The sequence below is a fragment of the Pleurodeles waltl genome, chromosome 1_2 (assembly GCF_031143425.1).
Source record: "Pleurodeles waltl isolate 20211129_DDA chromosome 1_2, aPleWal1.hap1.20221129, whole genome shotgun sequence".
Lineage (NCBI taxonomy): Eukaryota > Metazoa > Chordata > Amphibia > Caudata > Salamandridae > Pleurodeles > Pleurodeles waltl.
In genome coordinates this window covers 75,712,993-75,734,202 of record NC_090437.1, presented here as the reverse complement: position 1 = coordinate 75,734,202, position 21,210 = coordinate 75,712,993, and the positions used below count along the sequence as shown (strand labels likewise).

The window sequence follows — 21,210 nt, the reverse complement described above, 5'->3', positions numbered from 1 at the left end:
AGTTCAGACTGAACTTTTTACAAGTTCTGAGGCATAAAGAGAGTCAAATCAACACTTTGAAATCAATTGACAGTACACACCATTGGGTTACACATTAAATCTTGGAAACAGAAATTCAAATATTTATTACATATTCAAAGCCAGGCTTATGTAAATGAGTCCAGCGGTGTGGAATTTATTAAAATATCTACTTGTCCACGGGACAGGCTGCTTCTCAAATCTACTTGTCCTGTAAAAAGATCTACTTGTCCCTTTGGTGCCATGTAGTGTGGCGCCAAATTATGGCAGCAATCTCATTATGTAAGACCTCTTATAATAGCCTCTCTGATTATGCCAGGGCTACTACCATAGTAGGGCTTGAATACTTGCAGTTTCAATCCCTACTGTAGCAATTTCCTTATTTTTCCACCTTTCTGCAGATCTGCATACCGGGGCTGGAGGAAGCAGTAAGCAATAGTTCCAAGGCTGGAATGCCTTTGAGTCTGCAAACCTACTAACCTGCATGTTTTAAAGATTTTCACCAGCTTCTCTCTAATATTTTCCCATATTAAGAAAGGTTGGACATTTACTCCTGACAATGGCAGAATTAGAACTTCTGCTAGGGTTAGGAAGAAAGTGGCTGGAGGGAAAATGAACTTGCAAATGCTCAATAGATTTTCACATGAGAAAATCTACACATGCGTATTTACCCATGCTAAAATACAGTTCACAAATATTTTATAGGGGTACGACATATACCATGGGTGAACTTTTGTGACTTTCTTTAAGAATTTGGGGCCACATGTAGGTAGGTTCATATTTGCGACCCGCAAATTGCGAGTCGCAAATCCGAATGTAGGATGGTGTCCCTGACACCATCTGTGATTCGCAAGGGCTTCGCAAATGCACACCTCATGAATAATCATGAGGTGGGTCGCAATTTGCCACCCCCTTGCGAATGACGGCCTCACAGGGATGGTGGCCTGCTGCTTAAAGGAAAACGAGATGCATTACAAAAACGAAAAATGAAACGTTTTCATTTCATTTTTTCAGAGCAGGCAGTGGTCCGCTGCCTGCTGTGAAAAAATGTTTACAGTGACATTCACAATGGGGGAAGGGGTCCCCTTTTGTGAAAGTGTTAGCACCCATTTGAAATGGGTGCAAACTGCGATTGGTTTGCGCCCGCGTTCGCAAAACAATCCTACATTGCACTGCGAGTCGCAATTAGGAAGGGAACACCCCTTCCTAATTGCAAATCGCAAACCTGTTTTGCGATTCGGTAACCAGGTTACCGAATCGCAAAACTGGGTTTGTGCATCGCAATGTGCTTTTTGCACGTCGCAAACAGCGAAAGTCGCTGTTAGCGACATGCAAAAAGCTACCTCGGAAGTCAACTGCTGAAAACCTTTTTCCACAATGGAGTATTTGCTGCATCCACTCACAGTCTCCCACATATACATTATTTTAAGGACTTTGCTTCCACAACGGCTTGCTTTTTGTCCAATATACGTGACACTATCAAGACGAAATAGGGAAATACCCTCTTCCTAGAATACTGCCCATGCTCATTAACCAAATGATCAACTTTCAAGCTTTCACTCCTCAATGACATAATGCAAATTCTCACCAAAATCAACCCTTCTTCGAAAGCATGCGTCTAATGTAAACCAATTATGGCGAATCTACACCATATTTCTGATGAATAAATAGAGGAGGCATTTAGAGCACTATTTGTAAAACTATTTCAGTTGGATATCTTGAAAATGTGGCATGGATCCAGCCCTCTGGGACAATGCTGTTCTAAGCAGATGCAACCCAGCAACAGTTCTCAAAAAATGCACTGTGTGATGCCAGATCCTGCTTGACACTGTCTGAGAGCTTTGTGGCCCTGTGGCCTTAAGGGACTCTGCTTCGACGGTTTGTTGCGTGCCTCATTCTTGCCTACCTCTGGGCCAGTGGCTTGCCTTGGTCATTACTCCCGCCCTTGTCTTGCTTACCCCAGCACCCTCCCACTTAGCCAGGAGGAGGCCAGAGGGAGAGGAGGAGAACCCCAGGGTTCGTCCCTCAGCCCGACCGTCTTCAACATCTACATGGCCCCGCTCGCTAACATCGCCCGATCCCACAACCTCAACATCATCTCATACGCCAATGACACCCAGCTAATCCTCTCCCTCACCAAGGACTCCGCCAAGACCTACCTCCACGAAGGAATTAAGGCCATCGCCAAATGGATGAAGAGCAGCTGTCTCAAACTCAATTCTGACAAGACGGAAGTCCTCATCTTCAGCCCCAACCCCTCCGCATGGGATGACTCCTGGTGGCCTGCCACTCTAGGACCCGCTTCGACTCCCACTGACCACGCACGCAACCTAGGATTCATCTTGGACTCCTCACTATCCATGGCCCTGCAAGTCAACACCATCTCCTCCTTCTGCTTCAACACCCTCCGCATGCTCTGAAAGATCTACTAATGGATGCCCACTGAAACCAGAAGAACAGTCACCCAAGCCCTCGTAAGCAGCAAGTTGGACTACGGCAATGCCCTCTATACAGGAACCACGGGCAAACTCCAGAAGAGGCTGCAACGCATCCAGAACTCCTCATCCTGGACATCCCTCGCCACTGCCACATCACATGCCACCTGAAAAACCTGCACTGGCTCCCAGTCAACAAGAGAATCGCCTTCAAACTCCTCACCAACGCTCACAAATCATTGCACAACACTGGACCAGAATACCTCGACAGACGACTTCTCCTTCTACACCCTGACCTGGCATCTCCACTCCTCCGACCTCGTACTCGCAACCGTCCCACGCATCCACAGAACTACAACCGGAGGTAGATCATTCCTGCACCTTGCCGCCAAAACACGGAACACTCTTCCCACTCACCTGCTCCAGGCCAAACACCTCCTTACCTTCAGGAAACTTCTCAAAACCTGGCTGTTCGAGCAGTAGCAGCACCCCCCAACCCCACCTTTGCCCTCCTCCCCGCCTCCCCTCCTAACCGCCTTGAGACCCTCATGGGTGAGTAGTGCGCTTTACAAATCCCTGACTGTTTGATAAGCAGTGAAGAAGAGTGAAGGATCATGCTGGAGTGTAGCCTGACAGCAGCGCCAACGCTGCAGGCGAAGGGGGGGGTAGAAGCTGCCGGACAAGGTCCCGGTGCGGTTTGCCCCATCGTGTCCTGCCCTACCTGCACCATCTGTTAAATCAGTTGGGTTTCCATCCGCACAGCCCCAGCGACTTTCCCGACGCTCCCCCTGATGCCTGAGGATTGCTTGGTGACCCCGACACCTGGAGTGTGCTGTTATTGTAGCAATCTGCAGCTAGGGAGCTCCTGGAGTTGTTCAGAGGGAGGAAGCTCATCCATGAAGCCGTACGGAAGTTGTGTGTGGCGGCGGCGGCTGTCATCAGGCCCTACTATCCTGGATTTTTTCTGTATCTTGCCACCGCAAGTAGGCCTCTCCCTTGCCAGGAAACTTCACTGATTGCAAACTCAAGATCACTGTAGATCTCTTGAGTGTGACAGGTTTGTGGGAGACACACAAGACCCTTGCACCTCCAGAGGATGTACTAGTGTTAGTGCAGCAACAGCGCCTGTAACACAACGTACAGCACCAGACTTTTCATTTGTCATTTCTGGCATTTTTCACTGCCCAGCAATACAGTGGAACAGACAAGTTGGAGGGAAGTGAAGCACTAACCCAGGCCTCCCAGCATAAGGCGCACACTAGCAACTTTTACTTTCCTTGCTGCCTAGGCTAAGTGACAATGTTTTGTGACTACATGAACAGGTACATTATTCCCACCCATTCCTTCACGCTGCACCCTCTAACTGTCCTTTCTTTGCCACCCTCGAGGAGCTTCTCTATTGCCTCTAATACTAATAGTTGAACCATGTGATCTGGGAAAACTAGAGCCTCCCTAAACTCAGGAGACGACAACATGAACTGCCCCCATCACTCAAGCATACATAAACTGAAAGGTTCCAGGACACTCACTGCCTCATCTCTCCCAAAGCTATGATGTTTTAGAAAATCTCAATGAACGCTCTTAAATTCTTGCTCCTTGAAGACGCAGAGGCCGTAATTCTCTCAACAACCAAAAACGAGGTGGCTGGGTTGCCCTCTTCAAGCAGCCCGACAATAAAATCCACTCTTCGCAATAGCACCCACTCTGATGTTAATCATGCAGTCTCCATATCCTCTGTTGCAGCTGATCGCAACCTCAGTTCAAAATGTGAAGTCCTGGTGAAAACAGTGAACCGTTTGCCTTTGGGGACAGTGACTTTAACGACCACCCCAGTGCCTCTCAAAAGAACCTGTATAACTTCAACATCACAGGCAATCTGGATACTGTTTATCTTTGAAACATTCAATAAAAGGGGTTAGATTGCTTTTTTTTCTTTTTTTAACCAACAAATTACTTTCAACAACATCAGATAAACTGGTCAATGTCCAATGTGGAAATTATTCTACAAAAGGCCCGGTCTGTTCTCCTACTAAACAATTATATTTATCTTTTAAATACAAATTACTCCCTGCAGTCGTTCATCAGTGGGAACAGGATTATCATGTGCCAGACACCAGGCAATCCGCACTTAGCAGTAAATTAGTGGGGAAGCCTAGTCAAATGGTTATATCGCCTGCACCCCCCCCCACCCCAGGCTCACCTCCACCTCATCCCGAGCGAACAAATGTCAAATACCTCTGTTCGAGCGGCCACAGGCATTGGACTACGAGATGGAGCTGCTTTGAAGTGGGGCACTCATGGCAAACACCGTTCATTTGCCTTACGTGCACATTCAATCTCAATCTTTTTCAAACAATGATCCGGTCAGCACCCTCCCCACTGTTTTGTTTTTACTTTTAAAAATGTTTCAGTCCATGGTAGATGCTTTAAACTAGTTTTCGAACAAAAGGGACCGACAAGTTGACCTTCTGAACACACTGGCTTTGTCGCTGGTATAGACACCAAACTTGGCGAGTTAAATAACTTTTGCTCAATCACAGCACATGCTCAAGCAGACAGCATGCTCCTGCTCACTGACAAACTCAGTACCCTACCTTCAGCTCCGGATACCCTTATTAGTGAAAATAAAGTGAAGCTGAGATCCCTATTCATCAAAACACAAGTCAATCACCCAATGTAACGCCCCTATCCCCTGTATGTTTCCCTCAGAATGCTGTATACAGCTGACTGCCTAGTCTCCGCTAATCTAGAGGAATATCAAGCCACTGATCAAACAAAAGACGATGCAAAATTACTCATCACACCAGGGGACCTCCACAAACGCTACTCACAGTCTCATTTAGAAACATCAGGAAGGAATAGCAGCTGGAATACCAAGCATGCAAGAAACACTTTTATGGGGTTCTATCTCATCTTCAAACCTGCAACAATTAAAGTGCCAGTTGACAACCTAAGCAAAGTGCAACACCTCGTAAGTATAGTGGAACATACCACACAGCATGGTGTTGATGTTCAAAGAAGGAATCAACAGGGTCACAGCAACCCCAAAGTTTCCTCATCAACGCTAGCGGACGTTCAAAGTAGAGATGAAAATAAACGCACAGCTTATGGTCATTACCCAGAGGGGTACTCAAAAACCGTCACTTATGAACAATGTGGCTGTGGCGATTTCAAAACTTTTACTCCACACATAGCTCACTTCTGGGAAAGAGCTCAGTGAGTCAATAACTCCCTCATAACACAAGCACCACAAACCTAGCCCTGCGTAGTCAAGGTTTTACTTGTACACAAAGTGCCAGTACTAACAGCCCAAATGCCTCAGGGCTGATCAAGGTCATCAGATGAATGCATTCTCAAAGAGACACAACCTTCCTACTAGCACTTGTATCCAAAGAATAAGTGTCAACATTTTAACTCCATCAAGGCTGACTTGGCCAAATGAACCAAGACATCCCCACATCAAAAAAGTCCACAATCTTGCTCAATGTTCCGACACCCAAACTGTCACCAGTTTCTCTAGCCCTTTCCCCCACCAAGGTTGTCATAAATGAGTATACAGCAGAACATTCTTCTGCAAAGAGTAACAAGGTGACGTTCGCTTCTGATTCAAATTTTCTATATCGGCACCATATCCTCGACCCAGATGGCCGTTATGTAATACTGAATGGTAAGGAAATTTGCTTAATCAATGTTTATGCCCCTAACAACGATTGCCCCAACTCCCCCCACCCCAGAGGGGGCACAAACTGCTTCCCCATACTTAGCAGCAGATGTGATTAAGGCAGGGGATTACAGGTATGTCATAAATAGGTTTTTATCCCCATTCCCACACTGTCAACATATAAAATCACATATGATCACAGCATTAAAAGATCTTATGAGAGAACTTTACTTCAGTGATGTATGGCGAATTAGACACCTCGACACGCAACAATTCTCTTGTTACATACCACCCACGGGTACTCATAGTACATTAGATTATGCCCTGATATCAGACTCCTTGGCACCGCGGGTTCAAACCCTGTCTTATTTCCCCAGATATTTGTCAGATCATTTTCCTACACTAGTGATATAGAGACATCTGACTTCCTGAGCTAAGGTACTTCTTCAGCATCTTTGCACCGAGGCCCTTACTGATCCTCCCTTTGCCATGACAATCCAGGACAGATTATTTCTGTGAGAACTGGGGCTCTTGTGGTACCCGGGATACTGACTGGGAGGCAATGGAAGTCAAACTGCGAGATGTTTGCCGCAAAACGACCTATGGAGTATGGCAACTAGATCAGGATACAAAACAATCATGAACAGACCTTGAGGGCCATTGAATGACAGCTTCCTGCCCACTCCGAGCGCTTACAAGATTGGCGTGATGCACGCTCGGAGTTCCTTAATGATGGCGCTGACTAGTAAAATTCACCTTTACAGCATATCGCCAAAGGCTTCATGCAGAAGGTGTCAAAACAGGTGTGATGCTGGCCACACTGGTTAGACAGGAGAACCCTAAACCTCCTATCGTCACGTTACATGTAGACCCTTGTGTCTGTGCATGCACTGGGGAAGTAATCTCCAACTTGTTCCATTAAGGGAGGGGCACCAGGCAGGGTTGCCCCCTCTCGCCACTTTTATTTGCACTGCCGATGAAACCCCTTGTAGTCCGTCTCAGGCAAACCATGCACCCCTCGGTGATCACTGTGGGAAACACCACACGTGATCAAGCTTTATGCTGATGATGCTTTGCTATATCTCTGCAACCCCACAATTTCTGTCCCCATTCTTATACAGAAGCTGCAGGAGTTCGGAAAAATCCCTATCTTGAGGGTTAATCCCACTACATCTGGATTATCCCCAATGGGCTCCCTGACGGGCATCCAACTCGAAGAACTCCCCTTAATGGATATCCCATGGCAGCTCCACAATGTTTATTATTTAGCAGGGATGTGGAATTTATTAAAATATCTACTTGTCCATGGGACAGGTTGCTTCTCAAATCTACTTGTCCTGTAAAAATATCTACTTGTCCCTTTGGTGCCATGTAGTGTGGCGCCAAATTATGGCTGCAATCTCATTATGTAAGAGGCCAGGGCTACTACCATAGTAGGGCTTGAATACTTGCAGTTTCAATCCCTACTTTAGCAATTTCCTTATTTTTCCACCTTTCTGCAGATCTGCATACTGGGGCTGGAGGAAGCAGTGAGCAATAGTTTCAGGGCTGGAATGCCTTCGAGTCTGCAAACCTACTAACCTGCATGTTTCAAAGATTTTCACCAGCTTCTCTCTAATATTTTCCCATAATAAGAAAGGTTGGACATTTACTCCTGACAATGGCAGAGTTAGAACTTCTTCCAGGGTTGGGAAGAAAGTGGCTGGAGGGAAAATGAACTTGCAAATGCTCAATAGATGTTCACATGAGCAAATCTACACATGCGTATTTACCCATGCTAAAATACAGTTCACAAATATTTTATAGGGGTACGACATATAAAATGGGTGCACTTTTGTGATTTTCTTTAAGAATTTGGGGCCACGTGTAGGTAGGTTCAGATTTGCGACCCGCAAATTGCGAGTCGCAAATCCGAATGTAGGATGGTGTCCCTGACACCATCTGTGATTCGCAAGGGCTTCGCAAATGCACACCTCATGAATAATCATGAGGTGGTTCGCAATTTGCGACCCCCTTGCGAATGGCGGCCTCACAGGGATGGTGGCCTGCTGGAGACAGCAGACCACCATGTCTGTGACTGCTTTTCAATAAAGCAGTTTTATTTTTGTAATGCAGCCCGTTTTCCTTAAAGGAAAACGAGATGCAGTACAAAAACGAAAACTGAAACGTTTTCGTTTCATTTTTTCAGAGCAGGCAGTGGTCCGCAGGACCACTGCCTGCTCTGAAATTTTTTTTACAGTGACATTCACAATGGGGAAGGGATTCCAGGGGGACCCCTTCCCTTTTGTGAAAGTGTTAGCACCCATTTGAAATGGGTGCAAACTGCGATTGGTTTGCGCCCGCGTTCGCAAAACAATCCTACATTGCACTGCGAGTCGCAATTAGGAAGGGAACACCCCTTCCTAATTGCGAGTCGCAAACCTGTTTTGTGATTCGGTAACCAGGTTACCGAATCGCAAAACTGGGTTTGTGCATAGCAATGTGCTTTTTGCACGTCGCAAACAGCGAAAGCCGCTGTTTGCGACATGCAAAAAGCTACCTACATGTAGGTCTTGGTCCCTAATTAGGTCTGGTGTTAACAAAGACATATTGTTTTTATTAAACTTCTATTTCTCTCTCTTTCGGCTGGCTTTACTGTGAGTGATCGCATTCTTCTCTTCCACAAAGAGCATATTGTCAGGAACTACAGTGGCAATCAGTGACGTAACGAAACTGGAGGGTGCCCCTTTGCAAAGAATATGGAGGAGCCCCCTATCCAGACTCACTCAGGGCAGGTGCTGTGCTGAAGGGGCCCCCTGGAGGGCGGCTGCAGGGCCTTTGTTATGCCACTGGTGGCAACGTGTGCTTTTAGAGTTCAAAAACGTTTTGGTTTTTTTTTGCCAGTGTTTGTTACAATGTTGAGGGCCTGGTAGCTCCCACAACAATAAAGTGTTACAAAAGCCATGTCAAAACAAGACACGCATTGATGAAACTAAAAGACTTATAAAAATATGTCAGATCAGTTGGCTTTGTCAGTATTTGTTTATTTTCATGCTTCCCATAATCGTGTTGAAAATGGTTACACTGAAATATTTTTGGGAAATACTAGCATGCATCAAAACATTTTACTAAATGACACTTCATTTGCATCTAATCAGAGAGCATTCTGGGAGCATTATACTTAGCCTCATAGCTTAAACTTTTCAAACATGTGTATACACGTTTTTTTTTTTTTGTACTGGAACCAACGTCAGTAGTGAAGTTTGACCTTAAAACATTTATTTACAGCACTCACCCTAATAATGAAGGTTTTCAAATAATGAACCATAAATACAAGTTCGAACAGCATTGTCTTTTGGAAACACATTACCTCAACTGCAGAGAGTTCCACTCTCTGTAAACAGGCAGCCAAAGGGTTTGTGCTGCAGAGGGTTGGGCCTACTTGTCCCAAGGACAAAGTAAACATAAAAACTTGTTGCCCTTGACCCCAAACAAGATGTCCCGGGTGTCGGGCGATAGGAATTCCACATCCCTGTTTAGGTATCTATTTGGCCCCTACCAAAAGCGAGGATCTGAATATTTGGAGAGTAGTCACGAACCTTTAAGCATCAGTGCTGTTTTGGAGGGACTCATCTCTCTAATGAGAGGTGGCAACTTCCAAAATGATACTGCTTACTCAGCGTTTGTATGACATACAGAGTACCTTTAATAAGATCCCCGTCTAATACTTCCAGACACTGGCTGCGTTATTTATCAATCTATTATGGGCAAGTAAACAAAAATGAATTTGTCTAACCACCCTCAAGAGACCACGAGGCTCTGGGGGTATAAAAGTCCCCAACCTTCAATTTTATTATATAGCTACACAACTTCAGAATGTCATCCATTGGTTGGCAGAGGGGGACTCTTGGGAAGGAATGTTATTGGAAGGATCTTATGAAGGCATAACTCTCCCCAACTTGCTGCTGTTTGGCTCAAATGGCCCATCCTAATACATCTTATGTGATCCGACATGTGACCCACATTTGGGAGGACACGGTTAAAAGTGTCATACAAAAGGCTCCATTCAACACAGACCTCGCAATCTCGATATTTAAACCCTTTTACAAAATAGAGGAATCTATGTCATTCCATGGATGAAAGGGGGTTGCCTTACATTGGGTGATCTATACCCAGAGGGCCGCTTCACTACATATGCAGAGACGATTCAGTCATTCACCTTAGGTTCTGGTCAATTTTTACAGTTTCAGAAGCTTTCAGTGATCACCTGTGGAATTTGGCCTATGTTCCTGGATGCTCCACCACCATCTACCACCTTTGCACTCTCATAGATTTGGGGGGCGTAGCCTAACATCACATTTATAGAATTTGCTTCAGGACGATCTTCCACAAAAGCCTCTTCCAGCTCAGACTAGGTGGGAGTGCTTAACAGACCCATTAACTACCTGTGAATGGGAACACATCCAGGAAGAAGTACGCATAGCCAGTTCCAATGCATGATTTAAATTGATACACTATGATTTCATCCCTCAAACCTATCTTTCTTCCGCTACCCTAAGTAGGATTTCACCCACACGATCAGACAGAGGCCCTCGATGCCAACATCCGTCGGCTGAATTTATACATATGTCCTGGAACTGCGCGGATATATCCTCATGGTGGCAACGAGTTGTAATCAATCTAAACAGGGCCTCCGGGTGGGAACTCCAGCTAGAACCCAAACAGATATTACTGGGCCTCGTCCCTTTCCCTACCACACGGAAACCTAGTAGGAAATTTGTCCTATTGGGTCGAACATTGGCAAAACGATGTATAGCCATACGGTAGTTAAATCCCAATCTCCCTGGATATTCTGAGTAGTTTAAGGACATTATGGAGTGGACCACTGCAGAAGAGGTCCATATGAAATATATTCGAGTGGATGATAAATTGGAAGAGGATCTGCAAGCTTGGGCAGCCATGCCTACGAACCTTAAAACAAATCCCACACAAGAGAATGAGGTATAATTCCTGATTTAGTCCAAACTCATACCTACAAGTAATGCTGTATAACTTGGATGTACATGTTGCTTGACTTGAACAGTTCTGCAATATCAGATGCTCAAAATGCTTCTACAAAAGCTAGTTGGGTGGGGCGGGGGTTGTTATTTTTGTTAAATCCATAAGCCTGTATTATTGATGTCGATCATTTGCTCTGCTTTGATATGTAAAATCCAATAAAGATTGTTTTTAAAAAAAGACAGACTATCTAAAGGCACCTGAATAGCATTACTCAAAACATTAGTTCAAGACTTACACTCCTAGATTCAAGAAGCCAGTCACAATAAAACACTAGATCTCTGGTGATGCACTTGAATATTTTGAATGCTCTTCCACTGCACAAAACAGAGGCATGTTTGAGTGCAGTATTCAAGAAAGTCCTCAAACACCACCTTCTAAGTAAGATGACTTATTTAACCCAAACATACCTCTAATGTAACAATACAGTTACCTGTGCACTCTCACTGTACTAACAAGTTATGTGTCTCTTATGCTATAAGTTGTTATATATTTCGGCATTCGTTAATACTATACTAAATTTGCTATTTTTTTCCAAACTACGGCGCTCTGGCTGTTTTTTCACTTTGTGCAGCAAAACTACTGTTATTCAGTGCTCATACACTGCATCAAGAATTAAACAGATAGAAATATGCGAAACCCAGAGTACCTAAAGTTATTGTCCAGTCATGTCTTGGGCACAAGTGGTCATCTTCCTCCTTCATTGAATGTCTCCTCAACAACTGAAAGCTAATCGCTCAGGTATTTAGGTTCCATTACTCTAGCATTTTTTAAGAATAATTACGTAGTTTTACCTGCACAGATAGACCAGTATTATAAGCTAATCATGTTACAAAAGATGCCATTAAATGTTCAGAACGACATAGCACAAAAGATTACGCCCTCTGAGATTAAGGAAGTCAACCAGAAAATGCTGAGTGTAAAAGCTTGTGGCGGAGATTCTATAAAACCTTCTGTGAGGAGCTAGTACCGTTCAAAACAGAGTTATGCAATGCAATACTTGAGGGCGCAGAAATATCTCCAACATTCAAAGAATCAACAATAGTCAGTTTGTTTAAAAAAAAGATAAAATCCATTGAAACCAGATGCATACCGTCCAATCAGTCTTCCTAATGCAGATTATAAAATCTTAACGAAGGTCTGAGCTACCAGGATCTCACTGGTAGCGCAACAACTAATACATTAAGACCAAAATGGCTTTGTAGCCGGCAGACCGATGGCATATAATAGATTTTTTTTTAAAACAGGCAGTCGAGTATTTTTCAGTCAATGCAATCACTGCGGTAATGGTAATGTTAGAGGCAGAGAAAGCCTTCGACCTAGTGAACTGGGAAGCATTGCTATATAGTCTGACAAAATTCAGTTTTCCCTTGCAATTTACGCCAATTATAAGGCAGTTGTATCAGGGTGCCCATGCCAGAATTGTTATCAACTCAAAGGTCAGAGGCACAATTGAGATTAAAAGAGGCACTAGACAAGGGTTGTCCTCTTTCCACCTACACTGTTTGCCTTTTTTTTTTTTTTTTTTTTTTAAATCAAACCTCTGGCCCTTATGTCGCCAACAGTAGCAAGGCCAAAAATTAAGCTTTTTGATGACAACATCATTTTGTATTTAAAACCAGAGATCGAAAAAATACAAAGGGTGCTGGATAAAAACAATGAGTTTTCTCAAATTGAAGGCTATAAGATTAACAAAAGAAAAACAGAGGTTCTTATTAGCCGTTTTTAGCGCAGGAACAGATAAACTTCCTCCTGGCTTGCAACAGCAAGCTAATTCATCCAAACCCATTAGGTATTTGGGAATATATGTCACGAAGAACTATGGTCATTTGTTTAACCTAAACTATGCTAGAATGCTTGAAAAACTACAAACACTTTTGGACAGATGGATGGTTCTCCCGTTGACTCTGATAGGGAGAGTCTCCTTAATCAAGATGTCAATTCTTCCGATTTTCTTTTTTATTCAATAATCTGCCAATAAGAATAAATAGCTCCCATTTTCATAAATTTGATTCCATGATACAAAGTTTTATATAGAGGAAAACAACCCCAAGGGTGAGGTTCTCAGTTGTGAGACTCAATAAAAACCAAGGGGGCTTGGCACTTCCTAAGTTTCAAGTTTATTATCAGTCTGCATTGCAGGATACACTGGCACAATATTTGGATAACAGAGAAACCCTGGAAATATCTTGGTCAATAGGGTGATCGTAGAATCAGCAATAAGTCTCCCAGCATTTATCAAAACCACTAAACTCCCCCAAAAAATCTTGATATAACTATATTTGCGATTTTAGGAAAAGAGCTTAGATTTTAGGAAAAACACATCAAATATCATTAGGTTACATTAACTTACAACTGCAGGAGTGTAAATACTTTGGCCTACACCTTCCAGAAATGGTGATAGCTCAATCGAATAGTAGAGGGTTCAAAGAGATGGGGGCTTTTCTTCTAAGAGGCAGATACATCACTTGGGAGGGGGGGGGTCGCAATAAGGTTGGAAAATATAGCCAGTAGACTCTTTTTGAGCTTTTTTCAGATCTCGCATTTTCTTAATACTAATATACCTTTGGCAAGTACTCAAGAACACCCAATATGGATGGCTCTAATTAGGAGTAAAGTAGTAGGCACAGGAAATTGGTACAGATTGCTTGTTGACCAATCCATCTTTGAATTCATTACAGATTTCAGGGATAACATCTACAGAACACAATGTGTAATTTCTTGGAAAGACTGGAAAATTATTTCAGAAGTTGGGTACAAACCTTTGAGGGCAGCCAACTATAAAATAATGTCTTTCTTCTCCATATGGATGGCTTATTACACTCCAGAGACGATACACAAAATATTTCCATCAATTCCTGATCAATGTTTCTGCTGCCATCAGGAGGAACAGGGCAATTGGCAACATATTTTTTTTAGACTGTCCCAAATTAACTATTTTTTAGTTGGAGTTAAACAAGGTAATAAATCACAGCTCTAACTTAAGGATCGAGACTAAGCCAAGCTTAGTTTTGTTTGGAATATCTGAGAAAACACGCCAACTAGCTAAATATCAACAATAATGTATTGGCATTGCCTTTGCAGTAGCCACAGCGTTAATACTGCAGTTTTGGCGGACTCAAACGATTCCTACACTCCAGAACTGGTGGAATAAGATTTTACAAACCAAGATATATGAGGAGGTGTACTCAAAACGCATCTGGAGCATAAAAAGGTTTACAGCTATATAACAGTATTTAGTGGAATAGATAGCCATGTAAAGCTATGCAACCAATGGGAATACCGGGAGTAGAAGAGTTGTTTGTTAATACTATGTTAACTCTATACAAAATAATTGAAACCTTGACGAGGTTATATATTGGGAAGTGATTAAAGGGTTGTTCTGACTGTTCTGTTGATTCTACAATCAAGACAAACATACCAAATATTTTCAACAAATACAACTAATCGACCAATATGAAGGGACTAGAGGAGGGCATAGTGATGCGACCAGCCGAAGTAAACAACGTATTATTGCTGAATGCTACTTATGTATAGTTCCTGTCTTATCTTTGTAATATTTGTATCTGAAGTAAAAATAATATTTAAAAAAAAAAGACAAATTAAAATAAAACGCATTTTCGGCCATAGCTGGAATGGATTTCACTCCTACAAGGAAACAAGCTTTATTTTACATCTGTCTGGGTGAGGAAGCAATCATGTTATTCAACTACATTGCTCCTGTGGAAAAATAGGAAGTAGTTTAGGGCAAATTTGAAACTTAGAATGCAGTCTCACTTAGACACAAGTATGAGCATTATCATGGAAAGCTACAACGTCTAATATTTCTACAAGGCACTTGGAGAAACAATTGAAGCATGTGTGGCTGCTGTATGAGTGCTTGCTAGAACGTCCACATTTAAGGAAATGGATGAAATGATTAGCAACCAAATCATCATGCACACAGCATGCATAAAAGCACAAGAAAAGCTTTCGCACCTTAAAAACCTCAGCTTACAAAAGGTAGTGTTAACTATCTTAAGTGTACAAAAAGCCACAGAAAGAGTAAGACTCTTGTGCAAGCCATATTTGAAATACACTGAAGTCAATAGAGTGCGACGGATGGATGATGATTTCAATTGAAGGAAATAAAATTCCAAAGGCAATAAATAAAAGGAATCTACACACACTAGATCTGCATGCTACAGATGTGGTTCAATATATCATTTGTGTAGGAGGCTGGCCTGGATTGTAGTGGGTACCAGAGGTACTTACACCTTGTGCCAGGTCCAGTTATCCCTTATTAGTGTAGAAGAGGTGTTTCGAGCAGCTTAGGCTGATAGAAGGTAGCTATGGCAAAGCAGCTTAGGCTGAACTAGGAGACATGTAAAGCTCCTACTATACCACTGGTGTCATATGCACAATATCATAAGAAAACACAATACACAGAAGTACTAAAAATAAAGGTACTTTATTTTTATGACAATATGCCAAACGTATCTCAGTGAGTACCCTCAGTACGAGGATAAGATATATACACAAGATATATGTACACAAACCAAAATTATGCAGGTAATAGCAAGAAAAGTAATGCAAGCATTGTAAAGTTACAATAGAAGCACATAGGTATAGGGGAAACACAAACCATATACTCCAAAAGTGGAATGCGAACCACGAATGGACCCAAAACCTATGTGAGCTTGTAGAGGGTCACTGGGACTGTAAGAAAACAGTGAGGGTTAGAAAAATAGCCCACCCCAAGACCCTGAAAGGTAGGTGTAAAGTGCTCCTACTACCCCCAGAGAGCACAGAAGTTGTGATAGGGGAATTCTGCAGGAAGAACAAACACCAGCAATGCAACAATAGTGGATTTCCGGACCTGAGTACCTGTAAGACAAGGGGACCAAGTCCAAGAGTCGCGACAGTGTCGAGAGTGGGCAGGAGCCCAGGAAATGCCAGCTGAGGGTGCAAGGAAGCTGCCACCTGTTGGAAGAAGCTTGGAGTTCTGCAAGAAAGAAGATGACTAGGAACTTCTCCTTTGGAGGATGGATGTCCCACGTTGCGATGAAACTTGTAGAGGTGTTCCCACAGAGAAATACCGCAAACAAGCCTTGCTAGCTGCAAGGGTCGCGGTTAGGGTTTTTGGGTGCTGCTGTGGCCTAGGAGGGCCCAGGATGTCGCCACTTGGAGGAGGAGACAGAGGGGGCGCCCAGCAATGTAGGGAGCCCTCACAGAAGCAGGCAGCACCCGCAGAAGTACCTGAACAGGCACTTAGAAGAAAAGTGAATCGGAGTCCACCCGAAGTCACAAAAGGGAGTACAACTACGCCGGAGGACAACTCAGAAGGTTGTGCACTGCAGGAAGGCGTGTCGGGACCCAGGCTTGGCTGTACACGAAGGAAATCCTGGAAGAGTGCACAGGAGCAGCTGCAAATCACGTGGTACCCAGCAATGCAGTCTAGCATGGGGAGGCAAGGACTTACCTCCACCAAACTTGGACTGAAGAGTCACTGGACTGTGGGAGTCACTTGGACAGAGTTGCTGAGTTCCAGGGACCACGCTCGTCGTGCTGAGAGGGGACCCAGAGGACCGGTGATGCAGTCTTTTTGTGCCTGCGGTTGCAGGGGGAAGATTCCGTCGACCCACTGGAGATTTATCAGAGCTCCTGGTGCAGAAAGGAGGCAGGCTACCCCCAGAGCATGCACCACCTGGAAACAGTCGAGAAAGCCAGCAGGAGGAAGCGATACAAGGTTGCTAGTAGTCGTCTTGCTACTTTGTTGCGGTTTTGCAGGCGTCCTGAGCAGTCAGCGGTCGATCCTTTGGCAGAAGGTGAAGAGGGAGATGCAGAGGAACTCTGGTGAGCTCTTGCATTCGTTATCTGAAGAATTCCCCAAAGCAGACACCCTAAATAGCAAGAAAAGGAGGTTTGGCTACCAAGAGAGGTAAGAGTCTATCAGAAGGAGCCTCTGACGTCACCTGCTGGCATTGGCCACTCAGAGCAGTCCAGTGTGCCACAGACACCTGTTTCCAAGATGGCAGAGGTCTGGGGCACACAGGAGGAGCTCTGGGCACCTCCCCTGGGAGGTGCAGGTCAGTGGAGTGGTCACTCCCCTTTCCTTTGTCCAGTTTCGCACCAGGGCAGGGCTGGAGGATCCCTAAACCAGTGTAGACTGGCTTATGCAGAGATGGGCACCATCTGTGCCCATCAAAGCATTTCCAGAGGCTGGGGGAGGCTACTCCTCCCCAGCCCTCACACCTATTTCCAAAGGGAGAGGGTGTTACACCCTCTCTCAGAGGAAATCCTTTGTTCTGCCTTCCTGGGCCAGGGCTGCCTGGACCCCAGGAGGGCAGAAACCTGTCTGAGAGTTGGCAGAAGCAGCAGCTGCAGTGGAGACCCCGGAAAGGCAGTTTGGCAGTACCTGGGTTCTGTGCTAGAGACCAGGGGATCATGGAATTGTCACCTCAATGCCAGAATGGCATTGGGGTGACAATTCCATGATCTTAGACATGTTACATGGCCATGTTCAGAATTACCATTGTGACGCTGTACATAGTTTGTGACCTATGTACAGTTAACGCGTGTAATGGTGTCCCCGCAATCACAAAGTCCGGGGAATTTGCCCTGAACGATGTGGAGGCACCTTGGCTAGTGCCAGGGTGCCCACACTATAAGTAACTTAGCACCCAACCTTCTCCAGGTGAAGGTTAGACATATAGGTGACTTATAAGTTACTTAAGTGCAGTGGTAAATGGCTGTGAAATAACGTGGACGTTATTTCTCTCAGGCTACACTGGCAGGCCTGTGTAAGAATTGTCAGAGCTCCCTATGGGTGGCAAAAGAAATGCTGCAGCCCATAGGGATATCCTGGAACCCCAGTACCCTGGGTACCTCAGTACCATAGACTAGGGAATTATATGGGTGTACCAGTATGCCAATGTGAATTGGTAAATGTAGTCACTAGCCTGTTAGTGACAAATTTGGAAAGCAGAGAGAGCATAACCACTGAGGTTCTGATTAGCAGAGCCTCAGTGAGACAGTTAGGCATCACACAGGGAACACATACAGGGCACATACTTATGAGCACAGGGGCCCTGCCTGGCAGGGTCCCAGTGACACATAGACTAAAGCACCATATATAACGTGAAATATGGGGGTAACATGCCAGGCAAGATGGTACTTTCCTACAATTTGGAAATGAGTAAAACTTCCTTCTGTAAATAAGACACAATGGGATGTGAAGAAAGGGCACTTCATGCAGCTGAAGAGTAGGTATAAAGGTGTGCACTGTCAAGGAAGAGGATGGCTCACAAGATTAAAAAGCCTTATTGGTGAACTTAGTTTAGTATTGTTGGCTGCTACTGTTGGCAAGAATAATAATGAAAACCAATTGAAGTGCAACATAGAAATAAATGGACCTAAAGTGGATGTATGATTGATACACGTTCAAAATAACTATAACATCCAAAGATACTTATGAACACCTTAAGAACAAAGAGACCTTAAAAAGTAGGTAGGATAAAATCCGGAGCACATGAAGCGTACTTGATAAAGTTGCAGGGATGTGGAATGCCTATCACCTGACGCCCGGGACATATTTGTTTGGGGTCAAGGGCAACAAGTTTTCATGCTTATTTTGTCCTTGGGACAGGTAGGCCCAACCCCCAGAGGCACAAACCCTTTGGCTGCCAGTTTACAGAGAAGGGAACTATCTGCAGTTTAGTTAATGTGTGTGCCCACATGCTAATGTGGTTCACACTTGTATTTATGGTTCATTAAGGAGAAGCCTTCATTATTAGTGTGAGCTCTGTAAATAACAGTTTTGAAGTCACACTGCACTACTGACAGTGGTTCCAGTTTAAAAAAAAAAAAAAAAGTGTACACACATTTGGAAAATATAATGCAATGAGGCTAAATATCATGCTCCCAGAATGCTCTCTGATTAGATGCAAATGTTTGCAGAAGCTTGAAAGCAAGAGTGATGATTCTTAGCTTTCTAAATAAAATGTTCAGAAAAAAATGCAAGTAGGGAAAAAAGTTTCAATACCATGAAGTTTCAGGTGCTATTTCTTTGAAGCGTCATTTAGTAAAATGTGTTGATGCATGCCAGTATTTGCCAAAAATATTCATCATGGAAAATCAGTGAAACCATTTTTAACACGATTATGGGAAGCATGAAAATAAACAGGCACTGGCAAAGCCAACTGATCTGACATTTTGTTGTCTCTCTTGATTTCGTCAATTCAAGTCTTGTTTTGACATGGCTTTCGTAACACTTTATTGTTGTGGGAGCTGCCAGGCCCTCACCACTGTAACAAACACTTGCAAAAAGAAAAAAATGTTTTTGGCCTCAAATAGTACACATTGCCACAAGTGGTGTAACAAAGGACCTGCGTGCCCCTTAGTACAGCACCAGCCCCGAGTGAGTCTGGAGGGCCTCCATGTTCTTTGCAGGGGGCCCCCTCCAATTTTGTTACGCCACTGAGTGCCACAACAGTTCCTGACACTGAACAAAACCACTTTGTGTGCCAATATGCTCCTTGTAGAAGAGTAGAATGAGATCACTTGCAGTAAAGCCGGCCAATAGAGAGAGAAATAGAAGTTTAATAAAAACAAAATGTCTTAGTTAATGCCAGATCTAATTAGGGACCCAATTCTTAAAGAAAGTCACAGAAGTGCACCCATGGTATATGTTTTTGAAATAGTGGCTTCCCTGAATTCACAAGAACTTACAGAAGTGGACGAGGAAATCGTACTCCTAGAAAATATTTGTGAACTGGATTTTAGCACGAGCAAATATGCATGTGTAGATTTGCTCATGTGAAAATCTATTGAGTGTTTACAAGTTCACTTTCCCTCCAACCACTTTTTTCCTCAACCCTGGAAGAACTTCTACTTCTGCCACTGTCAGAAGTAAACTTCCAACCCTTCTCATAATGGGAAAAGATTAGCGAGAGCTGGTGAAAATCCTTACAAGATGCAAGTTAGTAGGTTTGCAGACTCAAAGCCATTCCAGCCCTGGAACTACTGCTTACTGCTTCCTCCAGCCCCAGGATGTAGGTCTGTGCAACGGTGGCAAAATTGCTATAGTAGGGATTGAAACTGCAAGTGTACTATAGTAGTACACCTGGCATAATCAGAGAGGCTATTATCATAATGAGTTTGCTGCTATAATTTGTCACCACACTACACTGTACCAAAGGGACAAACAGATTTTTTTTACAGGACAAGAAGATTTAAGAAGCAACCTGTCCCATGGACAAGCAGATATTTTAATAAAATTCCACACATCTGAGTTGGATGGGGCATTCTACATTGAATTTGGTTTAATGGAAGAACTAATGATGGTGTATGATGTTGATTGGAATGTCAATATTCTTGGAGGGATTGAACAACAAAATTTAAAAACGGTGATTAATCCAACTAAAACCGCCATACATTTTTAGTGTACAGGAATTCAATGTCATGTGTGCACTTGGTGAATAAAAAATAGTGCTTAATAAAAATAGTTTTAAAAAAACACAACGGAAAGCGATTACAGTGCATTTTTCCTTCATAACAGTGACAAAATAAATAACGTGTGCCACGGTGAAGCGCACTCAATATTACATTGCCCAAAAGGAGTAAAATGTAAACATGCACCTTCAGACAGGTGCGACAGACACACTCGTGCAAGAGTTCTTCTTGCATTGGTTAATGAAATGCATGTGCGAACTTCCAGTTCTCCTGTAACAGGTTTGTATAATGTGGCTCCTGGATTAAATTAAATTCAGCGACCCCACGATCGTTATCTATCATGAGCCATTCAATCACCCCTGCCTCTTTCGCTCATTTCACTTTGCACTCTGGTACCGGAGTTTTACTTTCCTATTTCGAGTGCGAGCTCCTAAACACCATAATGAAAAGTGGCGCTGGCTAAAGAAGATGTATTTGCTGAACGTCTCGAGGTGACATAGGAACAGCCGAGGACCTTTTCCCCGTCAGCTATACTTTAAGCTTTCAGTTGAATTGCATTCTTCCCTATTTAGAAATACAGTCCAAGTTGAGTTACTTTAGAATGGGATGGATGGGGCCAAGGGCTGT

The 21,210-nt window shown here is 43.6% G+C and overlaps 1 protein-coding gene across 3 annotated transcripts in view; it reads right to left on the bottom strand.

Annotated features, from left to right (window-relative positions):
* TDRD7 (tudor domain containing 7) overlaps window positions 1–21,210 on the bottom strand; it is a 779,147-nt gene that overhangs the window by 757,485 nt on the left and 452 nt on the right. The window lies entirely within an intron of this gene.